The following is a 12,866-nucleotide window of genomic DNA, read 5'->3' as shown; positions in this document are numbered from 1 at the left end:
GGTGTTTACCGTTTCACACCCTTGTTAGCGCACCCACCTTGCATGACAGGGATCGGGGTTTGAGAACGACTTGGATCAGGGCGGTTAGGATTAGAGAGTGAGCCTTGGAGGCGGAACAATGAAGAAAGGGGAGGGTTTGTTTGGGTTGATTTCAATAATCAACAATGGACAAGTTTATGAAAGGACTGTGGGTGCCAGGTATAGCAGATGATTAATCTACTTCAAATGTCACAACTACCAAAACAATGTGTCTACTCTACACCAGACGCAAGTGGAGTTACAAGCAAAACAAACCTATTATGATCAGCAAAGTTGTCTACAATAGATGTGGAGCAACACTACAAATCTTCAATCGATTCACCAGTACCACGGTGGGTAATTAAGAGAGACCACAGTGTGTTTTGCGTGCCTCAAAATAGTAGCTTCCGACAGTATGAAGCCGAACAAGTGAAGACACTACTCAGAGACTTCCCATCGCAAACACAAAGAGAGACCCATTGAAGTTGTAGGAATTGTATTAATTGCAATGATTCAAATAAACCCAATAAGATTTTGCAAGCAAGGTCATATCTGAGATCTTTATGAGGATGCATGTATGTGTAGGGCTTGAAGAAAAAATTGGTAACACTTTAGTTACACAAGGTCTCATTTGTTAACATCATTTGCGTTTGTGGCTCGACTGGTCAAGACTGTTTTCCAAGATGGCGCCTGTCCGTGAACGCGTAATGTACTGTCTTTATAAAGTATCTTCTTATTAAACTGTTTGTACACTTAAAAAGTTCTCAATGCGTCGGTTTGCATGTAAGGACCCTCATTATGCTAACGTGTTAGTGTGAGGCTAATTTGAGCCTTGTTAGTGGTATTAACTAGCGATTTAATTTTACTTATTCAATCCCCCATACGCTAGCATTATAAGCTAATCTGTTTTTAGAGATAAAAAAAAAACACTTTACATTCGATTTTCATGAAAAAGCATCCCAGAAAATGATCTACTTGGTATGTGCTAATTACCCCAGGTTCATTTTTCACCAGAGTTGTCCTCTAATGGTCATATGAGAGGATGTCATAAAAGACAAGTGCTAACTCAAAGCATGAGCGTTTGAGGACTGATTTCACCAACTCCCTGTAGAATTCACTCCTGAAAGAATCCCCATCCTCTGCTTGTGTCTGATTGCTGTGAGAGAACATGAAAAAGCGGCAGCCCTCCCTGGCAACTCACACCTCCGTTAAAGCAGAAGACATGACAGTCATGTGACCATGGGCTTTTCTCTTCCCAAGCACATGTGAAAAGATAAACTCATGAGGTATTGAGAGCACAAAGATTAAAGGGACAGTTAAACAAAAACAGAAAATCGTGTCAACATTCGCTCACCCTCATGTCCTTTCAAACCTGTATCACTTCATTTCTTCTGTGTTGCAGCATTTGTCGCCAATATAATGGAACAAACATTCTTCAATATATAATCTGCTGTATTCCACAGAAGAAGAAAAAACGTGTAGTTTGAAAGCATGAGAGTGAGTAAACAACAGGATTTTCATTTTTGGGTAAACCATCCATTGAAGACAATAAAACTAAATCCGTGCTGCGGGGCAAGATGGAAACGCAGAATTTGCAACCATGGTGCATCTTGAAGCAAAGCCAAAAAACAGCCACACCGTTCCTCAATAACAATTAGATCTGAGTCTGACTAAATACAACCCACCTGGACTTTTTCCCCTCCACACCTCTTCATGTTTCTCTACAAGAGTCCACAGTGAGTATCTTGGTATATCTGTATAAAAGGTAATGAGAGATCGCCAACCTTTTTTTAAATGACTATTTTCTGCACTGATTTTTGGGTAACACTTCCTATAAAGTTGCATTTGTTAACATTAGTTAGACTAAAGCATTTATTAATCTTTGTTAATTTCATCATCTACAAATGCATTGTTGAAATTAAAAGACTTTTTGGAAACACTTTAGTGTTTGGCCTTTTTTGTTAACATTACTTAATGCATTAACTAGCATGAACTAATAATAATAATAATAATAATAATAATAATAATAATAATAATAATAATAATAATAGAGCGTTTATTAAACTTTGTTAAAAAATAGTTAATCAAATGCTAAACTGTTATTTCACAGTGCATTGATTAATGTTACCAGATACAAATTGGCCTTTAAAAAAATATTAGTATGCTGAGATTAACACATTGGCAAAAATGAATAAATACTGCATAAGTATTGTTCATCGTTATTTTGTGTCAACTAATAAAGTTAACAAATGTTAACAAATGAGACCATATTGTAACGTGTTGTTATCTGTTAATATTTAATAGACCACACCAGACTAAGTTAAACTAACAATAAACAGTTGTATTTTTATCAACTTGCAAATAAAGTAATAAGATCTTATTGTAATGTGTAATCAATGTTTGATTATGTTAAATATGCAAACATGTTAAATGTTCACACAAAGCAGCAAGCTCCCCCAGTTTCTGTTGAAGCCAATACAGAAGTGACTTAAACTGCAATTCGTTGACAGGCCACTAGGGACACAATCTCGTTGAACCCCATGTTAATATGCACAACTTTACAGCAAAAAATAAATAAATAAACGTTTGCAGCCTGGTACAAAACTGTGTTTTTAGTCTATATGGTTCATTTGCCCTTCATCACAACTGTGAGGGGGGTTTACTTTATATTAAGCCTAAAAAACTCTGCATAATTAAGGGCGTGGCTACTTTGAGTGACATGTGGATAGCTGTTTGTCTGCTGTCTGTTAGTCATCACGGCACCTCAGCTCCACCCACGTCCCACCTCTTTGCCAATTGTCAGTTATCCAGGAGTGACACACGATGATGCGTTGCCAAGATGGCAACAGCCCGCTCGTCTCTTCTTGACGTTTCAGACCGGCTTATCGGAATCCTAAGGGTGAAGTCACGGACACCATGTCCATATTTCTTTTACAGTCTATGGTTCACAACATAGAGATATATACATCTATGGTTCATGTCACACTGTAAAGAGATGAAAATTTTACATTTTAAGAGGTTTTAAAGTGAAATACAACATATGCACATTTAATAAACAGAAAATTATGATCCGTTTCAATGGAAACTGGTATAGTTAGCATTACAGTTACATTTCTTCTTGGTGGGCCGTAGGGACGGAACGGTATGACAATTTCATATCATGATTATAGTGACCCAAATTATCACGATTATCAATAGTATCACAGTTTTGATGAGATTAAAGTGTCCAAAAAGAACAGATGCACACACTGAAAACATTTAAACTACTTTTATATTTGAAAATCATCAAACAACAAATAAAACAAGCAGCTCTATGCAGTTTAAGCAAGATTCTGTTCTGTGGGATTTCCTTCCTTATAATGACCGTCGTCCATAACAACATATTAGAGCATCGTCCATTGTTATGTGCACTCTCTCATTTTATCCAAATGCCTACTTGCGTATTGCGTCTAGGGCTGGGCGATAAATCGATTTTATGGATTAATTCGAGTTTTTAGTTTACGACGATTTTTGTGAATGAAAATCGGTTGTCTCTGTAAAATCCGCCGACGCTCCCCTCTGGGCTCCCGTAATGGCTCAGCACTCCCCGCGCGCGTTTGCCACAGAGGTACACAAACAACAAGGATAGCGTCAACATTCAGTTTTTCACAGAACAATTAACAATACCCCGCTGCAAAGTGTGTTTGAAGTCTGAACGGAACCGCGCTAGGCGCTATAGCCTACTCATTTAAAGCTGCGCTGACACGAACGCAGCGCGAGCTCACACACGGGCCAATCTCGTGACAGACACGATACACAGCGCTGGTGATCCAGTGAGAGACCGTTTAAATCAACACACCATCGCTACTGTTATCTAGTGGAAGCGGTCGGCGCACAATTCTGTTATAAACCACAGATATCAGATGAGATCAAACAGAGCTGAGCGAAGGTCAGGGGTTTCAGTCACAAATCACCAACATTCACCATGATTTACTGTAGTAAAACCACATGGATTTAATGTTGTTGTTGTCATTATTTATCTCAGGATTCGTACCACCTTTTGAGATTAAAATTCAAGCACTTTCCAATGGTTTTCAAGAGCTTCACACTTATTTCCAGCACTTCAAAGCTCTAAATATCCGATTGTAATGTTATTTTTAATGTGATGGTTTGTAAAACTAAAAGTTTAAAGGGGGTCTTGTGAAAGAAATAGTGGAATGTTTTTTTTTAGTTTTTTTTTTTTAAATGTGTAATCCATTTTGTAGCATTTTTATTTTAAAAAAGATATGAAATGCCCACCACTATAACCAGCAGAAGAGCACTTATTGATTTATTAGCGATTTCCACTCCCTAATGTATGGAGAAAAGTACGAAGTCACAGTCTCAGGAAAAACTAAACTTTTCTTCAAATTGTGACTAAATTACAGTAAAGTAAAGAGCTCCTTTAATAATCACTGAAGCTGTCGATCAGTTCAGTGTGAGACTATTGAAAAACAATGCTAATCTATATTTAATTAGCATAACATTTAAATTTTCCCTATACTTTTTTCGCACATTACTGTTGTTAATAAAAGTTAATTTTATCTGCATATCAATTCATAAACCTTTGATATGTATACTGTATATTGCAAAAGACATGGTGCCCATTTATACTGTGGAATAGTTGGGGATTATTCACATGCTGAAAGTTTTGCACCCCAGGTAGGCACTTCTACCAAGCCGCAAATATTTAATTTTACCTAAACAAAATAAAGTTAAAACTTGTTTTGAACAATTTCTTTGTCATCTGCAGATTGATTTTAAGTAGGAGGGGGGAAAAATCGTTTTAAATCGTAAATCGAATTTTTGGTGAAAAAAATCGGGGATTTTTTTGGGGGGTCATATCGCCCAGCCCTAATTGCGTCTCTGTTTTTGATTGCATTGAAAATGAAATCAGAGAACTTTACTATTAGTACTACTATAATTATTATAACTTTATCTTGTATTATCTTGTCTGGGCAATTGTTATGTTGATTTAAAACAATCTAAATTCAATATGTCCCCATAATTATTTATGTGGTAGAGAAAATCTGTACAATGTACAATGATATGTGCATTATTATCATCTCTTAAATGTCACCCTAGTCTTGCCTGAACTTGTTAGTTCATCTTTGGTCAAAGCCACTTGCTGCAAACTTTTCTTCATGGAAGCTTCATGTTAATTTCAAGAGTGAGATAAAATATTTCAACTTAAAACTTTGCGTCCAATTATTTCCCAGATGTAGTTTTGGCAACGAGGTGAAAGTTAACTTGACTTGCGATAGCTATACAGTGTGATGGTCACGAAAATGACTCTGCAGATATGAAGCGTTTCCTCCTATTGCAGCGACTTTCTTTTTGGATGTTCTGCAGACAGGGTGATCATCTTTGATTAAGTTTCCCTCAGGACTTAAAAATGATCACACCTCAGATTTGGTCCTTTTAGAACAGGCTGAAAAATCTCCTGGCACTTTCACTGCCTTTTCTTCTCTCATTAAAAAAAAACAAAACAACTGTGTTGCAAATAGTTAATGATAATTACATTTTAAACGATATTACTAACCACCAGTACATTTTATTGTGGTTTATTGTGAAACCAGTAATCGCACCATCCCTAGTGGGCTGACATACAGTCTGCACTGTTATTTGTAGATGAGGAACAACCAGATAAATCATGTACAACAAATGTGTAATAAACAACTGAAGAAGAGGTGTTCCAAATCAGCAGAAATAAGCAAATGCTTATCTTGAAGTATGCACTTGCCTTAAGCCTAAATCCTCAGCTAAGTGAATTAAAAGAGCTGATTCATCAGCAGATATACAAGAAGATTTCCCAGTGTTAGAAGACTTGGATAAGCCCTTTTACTCTCAAATTTATGAACAAAATACCAGGCCTTTGCACTGAGCAACATAATCAATCATCCTCCATCACAGGAGAAGCAGAATGCGAGTGAACTTCAAGAAAACTCGCTGTTAGTGAACACCTGGAGGAGCCCTGAGAATACAAAGGGAGCCTGCAGTGAAAGGCTGCTGATTGCGGCAACCCTTTTAACCAAGACTATCTTTAAATCAAAACCACACAGCAGACCTGCTCTTATTTTAGCTGAGTGCCATTAAGAAGTGGCTGGCCTGAAAAAATATATATATTCTCTTCAAAGAGCCACTCATCAGATGACCCGGTTCCCTTCTCTCATCTCCCAAACCGGTCATGCCTTCGTGTATGCTCTCTTTGTGTCTTGTCAAAACATTAAGAGCATTCAGCAAGTCACAAAGATCCATACGGGAGACGTAAAAGACTAGACCTTGTCTGCTTTTTAAAGTGTAAAGGCCACAGTGTGAAAAAAACTCATATTAGCATACACAGATATCGCTTCACCCATTCCTTTAGTGCAGGAGGGTGATTCTGGCATTTCTGACAGGGAAATGGATGTTGTGGAAATGGTGACAGTCTGGTGTGAAAGGACGAAAGAGCTTGCACACTATCCTCTGTACTTCCTGCTTTTTTCCTCTCTCCCTTCCTTCCAATTTTATCAAAACCTTTCCATTGTATCCCAGAGTGACCAACAAAATTAATCAACTCAAAAACAAAATCTAGCAAACCCAAAGGTCTGTGCATCACCGTCCCCAACTTTACAACAACTACTAAAACTAGAGGCACATTGCTTAGAGACAGTTTTAAAACTTGCAAACTGACCTCTGTCTGTTCTCTAGAGAAACCTCCCTCCCTCTTCCTTCCAAGCAAAACTTTATTTGACAACAGATATTACATAAACACATGGAGCAATAGATGGCATTACAAACCCTGTAAAACAAGTTACATAATATTACTGATGATGCTGAAACTTTAAAACGCAAGACTCTGTACTTAAACATGAGCCCCAATCTCATAGGTTTATAAAATTATAAAAGGGAAGCATTTTATAACTACAAGTCTACAAGTTCAAAAGAAGTTAAGCCATGTGTTCATATGGTGTAACTTAGTTGTTTTCATTTGTTCAAACCCCAGAGGTTGCAGAGGTGGATGAAAAGTTGTTATTGCTATTATTTTGTGTACGCTGTGTTAGACATAAACTTCCCGAAGAAAGAGTTTAAGAGAGATAAAAACTATCCTTTGACAAACTTGCATCGGCTGAAGTCATTGCTAACATGTGCTTGTCTCGCGCCGTACACGCGCTGCACATAAATCTGTACAAATTAATAATTTCACACTCACAACGTGCCAACCCGGTTAATATTTCCCGAAATGCCTATTACAAAGCAAAACCTATTTACTGCTATTGGCGGGTACTTCGCGTGGATTTAAAGCCCTATTGGGAGGCGGCGGTGGCGAAGGCTGAACGTCGATTGTTAGCAAGCTAAGCTAACTTGCTAGGTTAACCGCTATCAGATGTTCCAACTGGTATTAGTGACACGGACACAAAATAGAGCACTTTGTATTATAAATGTCACTACAGATGACACACGGAATGAACACATTAATTAACCAACTTGTCTTTCGATTGTCCAGCTATATGTGTGCTAATAGTGTTAGCTTAAGCTAACCCTCCCGTCGCTAACCGGCTAAACAGCAGCGAAACAAGATGAAAACATAATGAATAACGTTACAACTAATTCTTATGAGTTTAGTGATCGTTACTAATCTAAAACGCCGATCAAACTCGGATATATGCATATAAACACACCGTATCAACGGTGCACAAATCCATCCAATCCATTTAGAGGGCAACAACAGCGTTTGTATCTGCTGTGAAGTTACATTTTCACCAAACAAGAGAACATTGTTTTATTTAAAAGAATCTGAAGTGCGTCGAATCAATAGAAGAACACAATAACAAACAAGCAAAACAATGCAAAAGCAAAAAGGCAGTTCAAGTTTTCCCTGTATTATGTTTGTTTTATGCAGCTGCAAAACTCTACTTAACACAGTGCATTTGATATGTCCTATATATTGGGTTAAAATAGTTTATATACAAAAACAACAGTTGCGGAATAGTGCATGCGAGTTATTTCTAGTATCAATGCAACCATGCTATTTCAAATACAGTGCAGTGCTTCTACACATCAGATAGGCATTCTGGACATAAGCATATCATAAACAGCGGTACATAATATTAAGTGCTATATACACACGAGAAAGGGCCACGCAATCAGCTTCATGTGTCCAATAACGGGATGATGTTGTATGTTGAAGCTGATCACATGGCTCTTTACTCCTACAATATCAGGCTGGCATGGTCAAGTTTGCGGTTCTGCAAAACACTGTGTTTAAACCAGATGTTTTATTAAACAGAAGCATGTATTTACCCTGGAAACTGATGGAAAGACGAAGAAAAAAAGCTCCTGTGTACAGAAGGTCAGTTAGTTCCCCCTGATATCCTATCCAGAGTCCAGTTATGGTCACCGGTCTCTCCTCTTCTCCTCTCCGGTTTGCCCGAAAGAAAGATGAAACGATCCTCTGAAAACGAGTTGAAGTTTTACTAGAACAAACCAAACATTTTCATCCGATGAAATAAAGTCGGAGCGTTACGCGCACCCTTCCAATCCATGAACCAGAGAGAGCTTTTATGAACTATTTATCTTCTGCAGAAACTAAAATCCCACTGGAATAGTATGTGGCGGATCTGAAGAACGCTAGGGATACGGCACACGACTCCGATGCTTCTCTGTTAAAGCGCGATCGCCTTTATCCAACCGATTCCTGTACGACTCCCTGTCCACCAATGATGGCGTCACCGTGTCGTCCAGGAACGTCACCAACGCTCGCGATCCGTGTCGCTCAAATAAAACGCAATGACGTTGCCCATGCCTGCGGAGTGCGGACTGGTGGAGGCCGAAAAACATTTTAGTGGGTTTCAATTGTTTCACTTTAAAACACGGTTTTGCCAGTCATCCTTCACTGTTTTAAAAGCAATACCTCCTGGTAAAAAAAAAACAATAATAATGAGATGTTTCTTTAAGTGGTGGCTATTTCTTTTCTCTGGGGCAGCTAATTAGAGCACAAAAAAAATACATATTATAATCCAAACTTGCTACTCTTAATATATTTAATGAATATACTGTTAATGTTTTAGAACAGCCTATTTAATTTAGTTAATGTTCCTTGTAATTTCTGTAATTGCTCGTCTAAAGATAGGCTACAGAATATATAGCCCATGGGCCTGTATTTCTTTTCAATTAATTTTTTTAGCTCCTACTATAGAGATGATCTGGTTCTGATGTGTTGAGGCTTCTATGTCAAGTTCTTCTTGAAAATTGGCTGTTTGTGCCATTTTGTTGTTAATAAATAACTGTTAGGGCCTATAGGTGCCAAAAATGTATAATTTGAGAGGTTTTAGGTTTAGGTATCGATCAATGATCCGGATCGCTAATATCACATGATTTCAGCAGTTTAGCAGTTTGACACGCGATCCAAATTGCTGAAATCACGTGACATTGGAGATCCGAATCATTGATCGATTCACTGATTCATGACCGTTTGACTCTTTATTTGAGGAACACGGAAGAGAAGACAATGCTGTATAAAGTCGTAGTTTTTGATATTTTTGGACCAAAATGTATTTTCGATGTTTCAAGAGATTCTAATCAACCAACAACCAACTACTTTGATTATGTTTTTATTAGCTTTAGTTTCATGGACAGTACAGTGTGCATAGACTGCATATGCTCTGCATGGGACTAAAATATAAAATATTTTAAACTGTGTTCTGAAGATGAACAAAGGTCTTACGGGTGAGGAACAACTTTAGGGTTAGTCATTAATGACATAAATTTCATTTTTGGGTGAACTAACCCTTTAATGACCCAGTTCAAATTCTATTGCAATGTTGTCCTGTTTAACACGGTGAAGCTGCTTTGAAACAATCGTCATTGTAAAAGCGCTATATAAATAAAGTTGATTGATTGATTGATTTAAATACAGATTCATCTTCCCAGCGCTGAAGTACCCATTTAATTATGTTTTTTTTTTTTTTTTTTTTTGTAATAAATACATTTCTTGATGATTAAGGCATTTTTAAGTTGAATCTTTGTTGTTTTCTTCACTGTTCTTAATTTACCAGAAACTGAATGATGCCCTAAAGAATGAGGAGCATGGAACAGATGATGCACTGGTCAAGCTAAAAGGAATTTCAACAGCATATACAGTATTTAGTTATTTATTTATTTATTTATTTGTTTGTTTGTTTGTTTGTTTGTTTGTTTATTTATTTGTTTATTATATTTTATTTTGTATATATATATATATATATATATATATATATATATATATATATATTACCTTATGAAAAAATTACATCATCCTTTTTTTCTTTGTCCCAAACACTTTTTATTGTTTTTAAAATGTAGGCCTATTATTAATTATTTTTATTTTTAAAAATATATTATTATTACTCTATTATTATTAATTAACATTTTTTCTATTGTTATGTTGTTTTGTGCATTTTTCAAAAGAGAATATGTCAGATAAAATAGCTCGACAGTAAAAATAACAACAACAAAACCAGCCTAATGGTGTAAACAGAATGCACAGATAAGCTGCCAAGAACTCCACAATCTAAAAGCACAACAAATAGGCTATAAGGTAAACTGTTTTAAATGGATAATAACTAACAGAGCAATCTTTAATATGTAATCATTAATGCACGAGCAGTCTACAGGTCAACTCATTCAAAACCTTGATGCATCTGCACGCATTACCCTGATCAACAGGGTTTTAAATCCAAACAGATCAGACAGGACTGGAAAAGGAACAATCTAATGAGTTCCATCTGGTGTTGTTTTCCACCAGTGTTACACTGAAGTACAACGGTTCTGCTCGTGTCTGCTCTTGCCTAAAAGGTAAAAGGTTTGACTCAAATGGAAACAATGGTCTTTCATATTCCCATAGTATTCCAGACCTTCGGCATTAGAGAATGAACTCAGTAGAACAAAAAAACAAGGTCACTTTATTGAATAAGTGCAGCATGAACTACGCTCATGCGTAGATAAGAATATAGTTTATTTAGGTGATTAAAGTATATTTCTCCTATAGTGTACTGAAAGTACCAACTTATTTACTTATTTAGATGCAGTATTGTGGGTAAAATGGTACATGAATAGTAATTGCTGTTATTTTGAATATTTTATTGATCAAAAAAACCCTGGAACAAATGAATCACGGTTTGGACAAACATTTTAAGCAGCACAACACTTTAAACTGTGATAAAATTAGTAAATGTTACCTAAGCACCAAATCATCAGCCTATTAGCATGATTTCAGAACAACACGCAGCTCATTAATAACAGTTAGTTTCTCTTTTAATACATAAACATAGCAGGAAATGTGTTGGTGTTTTTTCAAGAATTAGTAATACGGTCATATATAAATTGTAAACACACACTTTCAATACCGCAAAATGAAGGAAAATCAAGAATACAAAAGGGTTAAAAGGATAATGTCTAATTTAAATGGAATGATGAAATTCATAATATCCGAAATTCTGTGGCAAAATCATTATTATATGATGAAAAAACTAAATTGTTTAACAATGTTTGTATTCCATCAAAAAGTGGTGACAATATCAACATAAAAAGTACAACTTTGAAGATATTGTATCACATTCAGTGCAACAGACAGAAAAAAACTTGTGTGTGTGTGTGTGTGTGTGTGTGTGTGTGTGTGTGTGTGTGTGTGTGTGTGTGTGTGTGTGTGTGTGTGTGTGTGTGTGTGTGTGTGTCTGTGTGTGTTTAGTGCTGTCAAATTGATTAATCGTGATTAATCACATTTAACATGAAACTTTGTAAATATATAATATGTGACCCTGGACCACAAAACCATCCGTGAAGATATTTTGTAAATTTCCTACTGTAAATATATATTAAACATTTATTAGTAGTAGTAATATGCCTTGCTATGGACTTCCTTTGGACAACTTTAAAGTCGATTTTCTCAATATTTCGAATATTGTCATATTCTTAAAGACATACATCAGTGGAAAGCTTATTTATTTATTTTTCAGGGTTACGTGTGTGTGTGTGTGTGTGTGTGTGTGTGTGTACAGTACAGTACAGTACAGGCCAAAAATCTGGACACAATACTATTTGTAATGTTTTTGAAAGAAGTTTCTTCTGTTCATCAAGCCTGCATTTATTTGATCAAAAATACAGATATTATATTTGGATAAAATATTTGGTTTATTATACTTTAATTTATCATTTATTTCTGTGATGCAAAGCTGAATTTTCAGGATCATTACTCCAGTCTTTAGTGACATCCAGTCTTTCACATGATCATTCAGAAATCATTCTAATATTCTGATTTATTATGAGTGTTGGAAACAGTTCTGCTGCCTAATATATTTGATGAATAAAAGGTTCAAAAGAACTGCATTAATTTAAAATAAAAAAACATATTTTTAAATAATATAAATCTCCTTTACTACACTGTAAAAAAAAAAAAATAGCTCCAATTGAAAATGTTCAAGTGACTGATCACATCTAAATGTTTTAGTTGGCCAAATTGAATTCCTGTGATTTCAATTGCATCGATTCACAGAATTTCAATTTGGCCAACTGAAAAATTTAGATGTGATCAGTCACTTGAACATTTTCAATTGGAGCTATTTATTTATTTTTTTACAGTGTATCAATTTTGATCAATTTAACACATCCTTATTTCAACAAAAAAAAAAAAAAAATGACTGACCCCAAAATACTGACCAGTAGTGTATATTGCTGTTACAAAAGATTTCTATTTTTAAAACATTTGCTTCTTTTTTTTTATTTATGTTTTATTTTTTTTACTTTTTATTCATCAAAGTATTATAAAAAAGTATCACAGTTTATGAAAAAATATTAAGCAGCAGAACTGTTTC

At 35.7% G+C, this 12,866-nt stretch overlaps 1 protein-coding gene across 1 annotated transcript in view; it reads right to left on the bottom strand.

The window, feature by feature from the left end:
* fbxw7 (F-box and WD repeat domain containing 7) overlaps window positions 1–8,720 on the bottom strand; it is a 209,434-nt gene extending 200,714 nt beyond the window's left edge. Inside the window, exons 1-2 of the mRNA XM_067441663.1 lie at window positions 8,549–8,720; window positions 8,320–8,470 (exon numbers count right to left, since the gene is read on the bottom strand). The gene's annotated coding sequence lies outside the window, so the exon portion shown is untranslated. The remainder of the gene's footprint in view (window positions 1–8,319; window positions 8,471–8,548) is intronic.
* Between the last annotated feature and the right edge of the window lie 4,146 nt (window positions 8,721–12,866).

Source organism: Pseudorasbora parva, chromosome 4, assembly GCF_024679245.1.
Source record: "Pseudorasbora parva isolate DD20220531a chromosome 4, ASM2467924v1, whole genome shotgun sequence".
Lineage (NCBI taxonomy): Eukaryota > Metazoa > Chordata > Actinopteri > Cypriniformes > Gobionidae > Pseudorasbora > Pseudorasbora parva.
The sequence above is the reverse complement of the archived record's forward strand: the minus strand, read 5'-3'. Positions and strand labels throughout refer to the sequence as shown.